The following is a 10,066-nucleotide window of genomic DNA, read 5'->3' on the forward strand; positions in this document are numbered from 1 at the left end:
AGGAGTAAGTGTCTTTTAATTTCATGGCTGCAGTCACCACTTGCAGTGATTTTGGAGCCCCCAAAAAATAAAGTCTGACACTGTTTCCCCACCTATTTCCCATGAAGTGATGGGACCAGATGGCATGATCTTCGTTTTCTGAATGTTGAACTTTAAGCCAACTTTTCACTCTCCTCTTTCACTTTCATTAAGAGGCTTTTTAGTTCCTCTTCACTTTCTGCCATAAGGGTGGTGTCATCTGCATATCTGAGGTTATTGATATTTCTCCCGGCAATCTTGATACCAGCTTGTGCTTCCTCCAGCCCAGCGTTTCTCATGATGTACTCTGTATATAAGTAAATAAGCAGGGTGACAATATACAGCCATGACGTACTCCTTTTCCTATTTGGAACCAGTCTGTTGTTCCATGTCTGTCAGGAAGCATTTAACAGGAGGCTTCCTGTGTGCTGTTTTGGATCTGTCAGGAATTCTCTGCTCCTTATTAATTCCTGAATATTCAGGAATTAAGAGGAGAGGCAAGCCTCTCCCAGGACTGAGGAATCCAGACATTTCCTTCATTAGTGTTTCTATATGGTGATAAGTACCCTCTTCCTTCTTGTGAACCATATGGTAAAAGTGATTGTTTACAACTCTCTCTCTCTTTAATATGGATCACCTATGTTTTGTAAGTCTGGAATTTTAACCTTTATCTTTGCTGAGAATAACTACCTTGTAAGACAGTATATATGCCCACACCATGTTGATTAAAACACCTTTGCTCCATCAGAGCTCTGGTCCCCATGTCTTTCCTTCTTTCTCTCTCTCTCTTTTTCAGGCTGATCCCCTGGAGCGCAGAGGCTCTCTGAGTTCACTTTCCTGCCTGGGCTTCTAAGACCCTCTAGAGAAGGTGCTCTGCATCTTCACCCCATCGAGAGGGCGCCTGAGGCCTCTGTGAACTGAGCAAGTCCCATGTCAGGAGCTTTATTGGCTTTCTGTGTAAACCAAGGAATATCAGCCTCTCTCTCCTTTACTTTCTTATCAGTCGACTCCAGACCACCAGGTTCCGGTCCATTAAAGGACCTCAACACATGTCCAGTTCTAACTGTTGCTTCCTGACCTGCATAGAGGTTTCTCAAGAGGCAGGTCAGGTGGTCTGGTATTCCCATCTCTTGAAGAATTTTCCACAGTTTATTGTGATCCACACAGTCAAAGTCTTTGGCATGGGACATGGGATAGCTCCTCTCCGCTGTTCCTGCGCCGTCGCAGCCTGGCACTTTCAGCCATTGCCCCTGACCTCGGACGTGGGGTAGTTCCTCTTGGCTGCCGCCCCTCGGGCATGGGGTCCTCCCAGCTTCTGCCCCTGACCTTGGACGTGGGGTAGCTCCTCTCGGCCGCGCTTGTGTGCCGTCGCAGCTCCCACGCTTGTGCACTGTCGCAGCTGCCCGCGTTCAAGGAAAGGAGGGGCGGTGGCGAGGAGATATCCCTCGTCCAAGGTAAGGAGAAATCTATATGCAGGCCAATAAGCAACGATTATAACCAGACATGAAATAACGGAATGCTTCAAAATTGGGAAAGTAGTATGTCAAGACTATGTATTGTCACCCTGCTTATTTAACTTATATGCAGAGTACATCATGCAAAATGCCAGGCTGGATGAAGCACAAGCTGGAATCAAGATTGCAGGGAGAAATATCAATAACCTCAGATATGCAGATGACACCACCCTTATGGCAGAAAGCAAAGAATAACTAAAGAGCCTCTGGATGAAAGTGAAAGAGGAGAGTGAAAAACCTGGCTTACTCAACATTCAAAAAACTAAGATCATGGCATCCAGTCCCATCACTTCATGGCAAATAGATGGGGAAACAGTGGAAACAGTGGCAGACTTTATTTTCTTGGGCTCAAAAATCACTGCAGATGGTGACTGCAGCCATAAATTAAAAGATGTTTGCTCCTTGGAAGAAAAGCTATGAACAACCTAGACAGCATATTAAAAAGCAGAGACATTACTTTGCCAACAAAAGTCCATCTAGTCAAAGCTATGGTTTTTCCAGTAGTCATGTATAGATGTGAGAGTTGGACTATAAAGAAAGCTGAGCAACGAAGAATTGATGCTTTTGAACTGTGGTGTTGGAGAAGACTCTTGAGAGTCCCTTGGACTGCAAGGAGATCCAACCAGTTCATCCTAAGGGAAATCAGTCCTGAATATTCACTGGAAGGACTGATGCTAAAGCTGAAACTCCAATACTTTGGCCACGTGATGCGAAGAACTGACTCATTTGAAAAGACCCTGATGCTGGGAAAGATTGAGGGCAGGAGGAGAAGGGGACGACAGAGGACGAGATGATTGGATGGCATCACCGACTCTATGGACATGAGTTTGAGCAAGCTCTGGGAGTTGGTGATGAACAGGGAGGCCTGCTGTGCTGCAGTCCACAGGGTTGCAAAGAGTTCGACACGACTGATTGACTAAACTGAAATGAACCAGAAAATCAGCTCCTCTTGAGGGACATACTTCCATCCTCAAATAATTAAACATTTAGACCAAGTTGAATTTTGCCTTTTTTCTCCTTTCAATGGAACTGATCAGTAGATTTTGTTAAAATGACTAATCTGGCCCCAGCCCCAAGTCAGCCCTGCTGGAAGTGAGGAAAATGCGCCCTCTTTTTTGCCAATGACTAACTCTGCAACCCAGCCTGTAGAAGGTTCAGAGAAGTAGGAAGTTATCCTAAACCACAATCTTTCCTCAGAAATTTCTTCCCTCCATGAAAAATCCTGAGGACCTGATGATGATAGAAGGAGTGAAAGGTGTTCAGATTTAACAAACACTCAAGAAGTGCCTCGGAGAAGGCAATGGCACCCCACTCCAGTCCTCTTGCCTGGAAAATCCCAGGGACGGGGGAGCCTGGTAGGTTGCCGTCTATGGGGTCACAGAGTCGGACACGACTGCAGTGACTTAGCAGCAGCAGTAACAGCAAGAAGTGCCTGCTGTGGGCCAGGCTCTGTGGGCGGTATTTCCATATCCATGTCTCCTTTTATTTTCACAATGAAACAGTGAAGTCGGCACTAACATCTCCAGTTTACAGGTGAGAAAACTGTGGCCCAGAGAAGTACCCTACCTGCCCAAGCTCACCGTAAAAGAATAGCAGCACTGGGATTTTCTCCGGGGCCTAATTCCCAAGTCCATTTTTCTGACACTTGTCTCCCTTCTATTTTCCAGTTTCTGTCTTATTTATTCCCTGTCCCCCAGTGACAAGAAAGATGCTGTTATTCTCATTTTATAGGTAGATCAGATGAATGCATGGGTGAAGTTATTCCCATTTTACAGATGAGGATACTGAGGCTCAGGAAGTTAAAGTATCAGAATTTGAACTCAGGCCCACTGGCTTTCCACTACAGCCCAATAGCCCCAAGGAAGACAGTTGGAGTGATGTGAATGGGAACAATGAGAAATATCAAACATGCCGATTTCTGTGGCTGGTTTAAACTTCTTACAATTTGTATCACAGAATCTGAAACCTCCCAAGATCCTGTAGGGAAAGATTCTTGTCTTGGGCCGTCACACCAAATGTCCTCTGTGAGCTAAACTTCTCTGCTGCAGCTTAACCCCATCATGGGTTGGTCTGAGTCAAAAGAGGCCCTGCCTCCCTCCCTGGCCATCACCAGCCTCAGCGCTCTCCTCCCCTCGGATTTCTATTCCCTGAGGAAAGCAATCAAACTCTTAATTAAATTCTCTGGTTAGAAGTCAAGCCGGAGTAAAACAAACAGAAAAACCTCTCCTGTGGGACCTGTCTCTTCCTTGCACGGACGTTTGAAGCTGGAGATACGATCTCAGCTGCACTCGGACAACCACCCCTCGATGCTCCCCGGGCATTTTCTGTTGGCTCCTTCCCCGGCGCGGCCCCACCCTGTCTGGCCCAGAGGAAATTGCAAAGGGAGGTGTGGGATGTTATCAAGAGTCTCATGCGTGTTCCAGTGAGGAGTGAGTCTCTGGACTCCAGTCAAGCCGGGAAAGTGGGGGCGGGAAGGTTTCAAAGGTGGCGAGGAGCAGCGGCAGGAAGTACTGTGACGGGGGCTCAGGGACCTCTGGGCACTTCTCCCCAAGGACAGCAGATACCCGATCACAGACATCCTTCCTCCCCAGGTGACTCCCAGTCTCCTCCGACTACACTCGAATGGACACAAGCAGCCACGGAGAGCTAGAAAGAGCACTGGACTGTGAGTCAGGAAGCCCGGGGTCTAGATCAGCTCTGTCACTAACTCAATGCGTGACCAGTTAATCGTAATCAGAGCAAAATGTGTTATGGGGTTACCTGTTAAGTGTTATGCTAATCCCACATGTGGGTAATCTTACTTCATTCTTACAATTTTACCCCTAATTTCGCCCCCCCCCCCCTGCAAAGAAACTGAAGCTCAGAGGTTAAGTGACCAACCCAAAGTCACACAGCTCGTGGTGGTAGAGCAGGGAGATCAAACCAGTCTCCAGAGCCCAAGCTCCTGACCATATCCTCTAGTTAGTTCCTCTGTCGAGGTCTCAGTTTCTCCATCTGTAAATGAACAGGATTGGTGTTCTTGCACTCCAAAGAGCCTCCCATCTCTGACAATCTGCTCCATATTCAATATTCACAGGCAATTCCCTAGGCTGGGAATACAAAAAGAACTGTGAGGCTTAACCTCTGTCATCAGGTTATAAACTCTTTGAGAGTAGAAATCGCAGCGGAATTATCCTTACTGACCTGCACTGCTTCCCTCAGCCACTCTGCAGAGAAGTTGCTCAGAGTATTTGTTGACTAGACATATGATTCATGGGGGAGTACGGGCATAGGGACTTAGATATAATTGAAGGACTTCCCTGGTGGTCCAGTGGTTAAGAATCTGCCTGCCAGTGCAGGGAACATGGGTCTGGAAAGATCCCACATGCCACGGGGCAGCTAAGCCTTTGCACCTCAACTGCCAGAGGCCGAGCGCACTAGAGCCTGCGCTCCATGACAAAAGAAGCCGTTGCAATAAGAAGCCGCTACGTGCCGAAACTAGAGAAAACCCGGGCCCAGCAATGAGGACCTAGCACAGTCAAAAAAGTGATAAATAGACAAAGCCGAGGTCCCATCTGCTTACTACCCTTGCAGGAGAAAACCGCCTAACTTCTGTGTCTGGTTGCTTATCCAGCAGCAATCCGCACTGGTGCTTCATTGCAGGGTTATGGAGCGGGAAATACACATCAAACCCTTAGCCTAGTGCTTGGCACATAGGAAAGGAAAGTGAAGTCGCTCAGTCGTGTCCGACTCTTTGCAACACCATGGACTGTAGCCTACCAGGCTCCTCCATCCATGAGATTTTCCAGGCAAGAGTACTGGAGTGGGGTGCCATTTCCTTCTCCAGGAGATCTTCCAGACCCAGGAATCGAACCTGGGTCTCCCGCATTGCAGGCAGACGCTTTACCATCTGAGTCACCAGGGAAGTCCATAAGAACTGCTCAGTAAATATTGGTTCTTTCCCTTGATGGATTCTCCATCCTTCCCCTGACTCTTGACACCAGCTGATGAGGGGCCATGCTATACCCCTCCCCAGGTCAAAGCTGAGAACTAATTTCCACTGCTGGGGACTAGTAGCCAATTTGCTTAGCCAGCTCCTGAGAGACGAGGAAGGAAGAAAACAGGAAGGAGGCTGGTCTTCTGGTTCCCTGAAATTCCCTGGATTCTGATTCCCAGGCAGTGCCTGCTCCTCCCTGGTACAGCTGTCTCTGTCTAGACTGCTCTCCCCTGAAGAAATTACAAACAGCAGACTGTGTGATGACAAAGCTTGCCCCAGACACTAGTCCTCGACACGCAAATTCATTCAGCCCTCTTCAGAAAAGAGCAAGTCGGGGTGGATTCTAGGGGAGCAGGAGTGTCTGGGTGGCTTCTTTCATTAATTTATCAGTCCATCCATCATCTATCCATTCATCCATCCATCTTTGGTTGAGTGTCTACAATGCCCGAAACTCAGTGCTGGACATGGAGCATGGTTAGATGAATAACCTCTACCCTTGGGGAACTCCTGATATTGAGGGAGGTGGATGCAACATAATTGTGAAAAGTGTGGCATTCCAGTCACAATGACAGTGATAGTGAACACTCGTGGAGGGCTTACTGTGCGCCAGGCACTGGGCTATGAACTTAGATACATGACTTCAAGTTGGCCCTCATCATAACCCCACAAAGCAGGGACTGTTACTGTGATCCTTTGACGCATGAATAAACTGACGCTCAGAGCATTTAGATGGGCTTCCCAGGTGGCTCAGCAGTAAAGAATCCGTCTGCCAAGCAGAAGATCTGGGTTCAATCCCTGGGTCAGGAAGATCCCCTAGAGAAGGAAATGACATCCCACTCCAGTATTCTTGCCTGGGAAATCGCATGGATAGAGGAGCCTGGCGGGCTACAGTCCATGGGGTCACAGAGTCGGACACAACTTAGTGATTAAATAGCAGCAGCAGCAGCACAGAATTGAGATAACCTGTCTGGAGTTGCACAGCTACTGAGCAGTGAGATCAAGATTCCAACTCAGTCTGATCACTGAGTCAACACTTTCGACTCCCCACTCGGCCCTTCAAGGAGAGAACCACCATTTCTGTTCAGAAGGAAGGAGAAGGACCTGGCAGAGAAGGGGATTTTGGAGCTTGGCCTTGAGGGATGAGTCATGGTGAGCCAAGGAGGCGTGAAAGCTTCTGGAATGAGGGGGGGCATTCTGAGCAATGGAAATGAAGGTCAGAACTTTCCACACAGGAGGAAGAGCATGGGCCAGCTTTGAGAAGGTAGGATACAGAGAGGACAGACTGGGAAGAGTCTGGAATGCCGGGGCAAGGGAGTCAGGACCATTCAGGAGGGAGGGGGGAGGGACTGGGGCTGTCTGGGCAGTGGGTCCATGCGTTTTAGGAAACGTGCTCTCTTCAAACACGGAGGATGGCTTGGAGTGGGGTAGAGCCCTTCAGAAATTGCCCCTAGGTTTTTTCATCACGGTAGCAGAAGTGGGGATCGTGGTCGTCGGAGTTCAGGATACTATGGATTGCCAGTCTACCCTGTCCAGTCGTGCCTCTCCCTTGCTCAAAGCCCTTCCCTGGCTCCCACGGCTCTCAGGATAAAACATGAACACCTTTACCTGGCAGTCGAGGCTCTCCTGGTCCCTTCCTGCCTCTCCAGCTTCATCTTTTTATTGTTATTATTCTCAGTTTTCATTGGAATATAGCTGCTTTACAATGTGGTGTTAGTTTCTGCTGTGCAGCAAAGGGAATCAGCTTCATGTTTACATACATCCTCTCTTTTCTGGATTTCCTTCCCGTTTAGGTGAGCACACAGCACTGAGTAGCATCCTCTACTCTATACAGCAGGTTCTCAGTAGTTATCTATTTCATACATGGTGTTCATAGTGTAAATGTGTCAATCCCAGTCTCCCAGTTCACCCCACCACCCCCTTTCCCCTTCGGTATCCATATGTTTGTTCTCTACATCTGTGTCTCTATTTCTGCTTTGCAAATAAGATCATCTATACCATTTTTCTAGATTCCACATATATGCATTTATATACGGTATTTGTTTTTCTCTGACTTACTTCACTCTATGACAGTCTCTGGGTCCATCTGCATCTCTGCACAGGACATAGTTTTGTTCTCTTTTATTTCCAGCCTCCTCCTGACTACTTCTCCCCACTCTAGCAGTATCTGCAGACTTTCAGTTTCTATAACCAAATTCACTCTTTTCACCCCTTTGCACCCCTATGCTGTTCCTTCTACCAGGGAAGGAACAAAGGTCCATCTAGTCAAAGTTATGGGTTTTCCAGTGGTCATGTATGGATGTGAGAGTTGGTCTATAAAGAAAGCTGAGCGCCAAAGAATTGATGCTTTTGAACTGTGGTGTTGGAGAAGACTCTTGAGAGTCCCTTGGACAGCAAGGAGATCCAACCAGTCCATCCTAAAGGAAATCAGTCCTGAATATTCATTGGAAGGACTGATGCTGAAGCTGAAACTCCAATACTTTGGCCACGTGATGCGAAGAACTGACTCATTTGAAAAGACCCTGATGCTGGGAAAGACTGAAGGCGAGAGGAGAAGGGGACAACAGAGGATGGTTGGATGGCATCACGGTGTCCATGGACATGAGTCTGAGCAAGCTCCGGGAGTTGATGACGGACAGGGAAGCCTGGTGTGCTGCAATCCATGGGGTTGCAAAGAGTCGGACAGGACTGAGCAACTGAACTGAACTACCAGGGAATTTCTCTGCTCTCCTTCCCCTTCTTTGCTCAGAAGCCTCCTACCCGCCCTTCAAGGCTCAGCATGGGGTTGGCCCTTGTTCACCTCCCAGGAGGGGCATGCAGTCCTCTGAGTTCCTTACCACGCCCTCCCACCTCTCTCCCTCCCCTGACATGGTGCTATGCTTAACTGCCTGTGGGTTTACTCTCCTGGTCTGTGTGCTTCCTGAGAGCTGGGACTGGGCTTCACATATCCGCTGGCCCTGGGTGAGGGCTGAGAAGCTGAAGTGAACCCTCTCCCGCAGACCCAGCCTTTTCCCTAAACCATCTCTCTAACAGCACTGCGCATCTCTGGCTTCTTTTATTGTTAAATGATGTCAGCTGTCTGCTGAGAGGCTGCAGTCTCACTCTCTTTGCCCTCTCTCCCGTCCCTTCTGTTTCTCATCCCTGGTCAGAGCCGCTTCTGGGGCTGTCAGTGAGGGGTCTTTTCAGTGAGGACACACACCCCGGCGTGTCTATATTTACCCGGCTCTGATTTCCACCTGCTGATCTCAGGCTGATGTTTTGGCAGCACCTACAAACGCTCGAGCTGTGTGGATAGGACCCCTTCCTCCACAAGTCTTCAACTTGGGTCATCAGCAGTATACCCATTTTGGGCAACGCCTACATTTGGCATTCATTGGTCCGTCTCCCACTTCCTTGCTGGGAGAAGAGCCCAGGGCCTCAATAGTGTGGAGAAGGCTGAGGTGTGGCTGCCGGTAACTTCTATTTGCCAGTAATTTATCTGCCTGGGATTTGCACTAAGACAAAAAGAACGTTTGCATTATTAATGCTCATCGATCACAGCCTTCCAAAACAGAGAAAGATGGAGAGAGCTGAAGGTTCCAGGCCAACCATTAGATGGTAAACCAGGAGGGTGAGGAGTGGAGGAAGGAGGGGAGGGCCAGGTGGGTAAAGAAAGTGTGAAGCAGAAGGGCACAGAAGGACACTGGGAAGGAAGTCTGGAGGAGCTGCTGAGTTTGGGGTATACCAGATGTCGAACAGCTGTGGGCACTGTAAGCAAACCAGCCTCTCCTGACAGCCAGTTAAGGAGACATCACCACAAGAGCTGTTACCAGGGACAGAGGGTCACTTCATAATGCTAAAAGGATCAGTTCATCAAGAAGACAGGACAATCCTAGCAGCAGACGCACAGATTGGAAATAATCCAAATAACATGGCCTGGAAATACATGAACAAGGAGACAGAAAGCTCATAAGGAGACAGAGGCCAGCTCCCCCTGAAGGCGTGAAACCTGGACCTAGCCAGGCCTGGACCTCCTCCAGAACCTTTCCCGTGGTTGCTCTTTGTGCTCAAGTCTTCTCTTGACCCTGTTCTTAGAACCAGGCACCCCAACACCTGCTGGAACCTGAGGTTTGAGAATTTGCTGTTTGAAAGAGAGTGGCAACTGCCCCTTCCCCTGCCTCCCTGACCTCAACTCCTACTCCTCACTGCCCTGGGCTGCCCTCATGTGGAGTGTGGTGCCCCCTTATTTCTGCAGGGCTCACTCCCTCACCTCCTGTTCGGATGTCACTTTCCCAGGGAGGCCTCCTCCAACCTCCCTGTTCGAACCTGCACTTCACTCTATCTCCCTTCTATGCTTCATCGTCCTCCACGCCATTTACCTCTAAAATCACTTCTTACCTTTTACTCACTACCTGCACGTCACCTCCTTTAGGTCAACATCCGTTTCGTTCACTGGTCTGTCCCCACTGCCTAGAACGTGCCTGACACACACATCCATCAATATTTGTTAAATGAAGGAAAGGGGCTTCCCTGGTGGCTCAGATGCTAAAGGGTCTGCCTGCAATGCGGGAGACCGGCTTCG

General features: G+C 48.8%; 1 long non-coding RNA gene across 1 annotated transcript in view; it reads right to left on the reverse strand.

Annotated features, from left to right (window-relative positions):
- The window catches only part of LOC113879411, an 88,744-nt gene that overhangs the window by 64,481 nt on the left and 14,197 nt on the right, over nucleotides 1-10,066 (reverse strand). The gene's annotated exons all lie outside the window — the stretch shown is intronic.

This window comes from Bos indicus x Bos taurus, chromosome 2 (genome assembly GCF_003369695.1).
Source record: "Bos indicus x Bos taurus breed Angus x Brahman F1 hybrid chromosome 2, Bos_hybrid_MaternalHap_v2.0, whole genome shotgun sequence".
Classification (NCBI taxonomy): domain Eukaryota; kingdom Metazoa; phylum Chordata; class Mammalia; order Artiodactyla; family Bovidae; genus Bos; species Bos indicus x Bos taurus.